The 2,324-nt window shown below is 45.3% G+C and overlaps 1 protein-coding gene across 2 annotated transcripts in view; it reads right to left on the bottom strand.

The window, feature by feature from the left end:
• The window catches only part of NEDD4L (neural precursor cell expressed, developmentally down-regulated 4-like, E3 ubiquitin protein ligase), a 233,534-nt gene extending 231,419 nt beyond the window's left edge, over nucleotides 1-2,115 (bottom strand). The window contains exon 1 of one of the 2 annotated variants that reach the window (XM_008570210.1): nucleotides 2,080-2,115. The gene's annotated coding sequence lies outside the window, so the exon portion shown is untranslated. The remainder of the gene's footprint in view (nucleotides 1-2,079) is intronic. The other variant, XM_008570211.1, reaches the window with a different exon arrangement.
• Nucleotides 2,116-2,324: the final 209 nt, after the last annotated feature.

Genomic DNA, 2,324 nt, shown 5'->3' with positions numbered 1-2,324 from the left:
CGGTCCGGTACGGGGGCAACACTGAGGGTTGCAATCCGTTGCTGGACACGGAAAAAAAAGACAAAAAAAAAAAAAAAAAATGGAGTTCGGATAAAACAGAACAAAAACTCAATCAAGCTTAAAGAAAAACAAAGTTTACTAGATCCAACTTCTTCCCTCAGAACTATAAATTTGGGCTGGCCGGTTGGCTCAGTTGGTTAGAGCAAGATGTACTAAGAGCAAGGTCAAGGGTTCAGATCCCCATACCAGCCAGCTGCCAAAAACAAACGAGAGCCAAAACCCAAACACCAAACCTGCAGATTTCACTGCAAAGAGCGAGAGCAACAGGCATTTCTGACACCAGCGTACGATCTACTAGTCAGCATGCAAATGTTTACATTAAAAAACAAACTTTTTTTGCTTGTTCTTGGTGTTCTGTATGTTGAATAATAGAAGAGGGCTGGCTGGTTAGCGCAGTTGGTTAGAGTGTGATGCCGATAACCCCAACGTCAAGAGTTCGTATCCCCACACCATCCAGTCGCCAAAAAAAAAAGGGGGGGAGAAGACAGATACTAAAAAGATGCCTGTCCCCAATACATTTCGGATCTAGTAGGAATGCAAAGTAAAGGAAATATTAGCGAACTGCCCAATAACGCATGTGCAAATGCTAAAACGGTATCACGCCCACTAGGGCCCTGAGAGGGGGTGCGAGAGGAGAGGCATGTGGGCTGACATTTTCTTGAAAGGCTTCATGGAGATGGCGGGATACAAAGTGGGCTTTGATATCATGGAATTTGTGAATTCCAGGAAACGGTCTTCCAGGTGGGTGTGACAGGAGCTGGCTAGAACGCTGCTCTGGGGGGAGACAGGGGAGCGGGGACTCTTCTGCCCACACCTCCAGTCCCGGCTGGCCTTGGCACAAGCACAAAGACACCTGGTAAACCCCTTAGGGTGACTTCACGGTCAAGTGAGAAAGAACCTCCGGCAGGCAGGGGGGTCTGCTTCCCCTCCTACACCACCACTGTCACAGGCTGATGCCAGTGCCCTGGGCGTGAGGTTCTCTGTGACTCAACCTGGGGAGCTAACCCACCATTAGTCACTGAAGTACAGAAACCAGAGCGGTCACGAAGAGCAACAGTATAGGGGACTGCCAGGGTGAAATCAGTGATGGGATGCAATGAATCCAGCTGCTGGAACTCTCAGCAGCCACGTGCCCTCACCGTTAAACCCCACGTATCCCCAGACTACCTCGCCACCGAGTGAAAAGGGCACCAGGCAGGGGACAGTCACTCTTCTAACACTGCTGGCCTATGTGACCTGGGTAAGTAGCTTAACCTTTCTGGATTGAAGCTTTGTCGACCGTAAAACAGAAAAGTTGGACGGGAAGATCTCTAATGTCCCTTTCTAAGTCTAAAGCTCGAAAGATCTTTGCTTTCCAAAATCTGGTTCAAATCCTAGTTCTAAGTAGCTCTACCTCCACCCTGCTACCAGTCCAGTAACTTAATGCAACACATCGCAGAGAGCCAACAGGAACAAAAGGGCTGATTTAAAGATATATGATATACACCATGTGCAATACTGAAAAGAAAAAAGCTAAAACACACAGAAAGATCAGGCTGCTTCCCTGCTGGCACTTCTGTAAACACCACAGAAATCTCCAAATTCACCCCAAATCACCCAGTCTCTTAATTTACATTATACATGTCAAGAATATCTACTTCTCCTAGGAACAAAATGATACTTTTATGTTTCCCAAAGTTAGGAAATTTTTTTTTTTAAGTATTAAAACGAGCACAGCTATATTCCCAAACTGTATTTTTCTACTGAGGAAAGAAAAAAAGAAAGAAAACCCCACTAGAATCTAATTGCCTCATAAAATCAGCCTGTTGACTACTGTTCTGATGCAAGGTTTAGATCCCCTGTGCAAATGTGGTTCCTGGACCAGGTACACCAGCACCACTTACTAGATCAGAATTTGCAGTAGTGGGGCCGAGAGAACCTTGTTTTAAGAAGCCCTCCAGGTGATGCTGACGCATGCCTAAATTTGAAGAGTGTTGGCCAAGCTCCTCAGAAGCCCACAAAGAAACAAAGCAAACATACCTGGCTCCAAAGATGTCCTTTTTGGCAAGATCAATTCCAGAAACAACTTTTACTCTGAGAATACGAGACTCTCCCTGTTGGAGGAGAAGAGAAAAAAAAAAAAGGTTAAAAAACTTATCTTCAATGCATTGCCCTCTCTCACCCAATATTAAAATTAATGATTCCTACTCAGTCCAGTACTGGTACAGAACGAATCAATCCGAGCACAGGCAATTCTTCCTCACATTGATGTTCAAAATGCAACA

This window comes from Galeopterus variegatus, unplaced genomic scaffold (genome assembly GCF_000696425.1).
Source record: "Galeopterus variegatus unplaced genomic scaffold, G_variegatus-3.0.2 Scaffold582, whole genome shotgun sequence".
Taxonomy (NCBI): Eukaryota; Metazoa; Chordata; class Mammalia; order Dermoptera; family Cynocephalidae; genus Galeopterus; species Galeopterus variegatus.
This window is presented reverse-complemented; position numbering and strand designations above follow the sequence as displayed.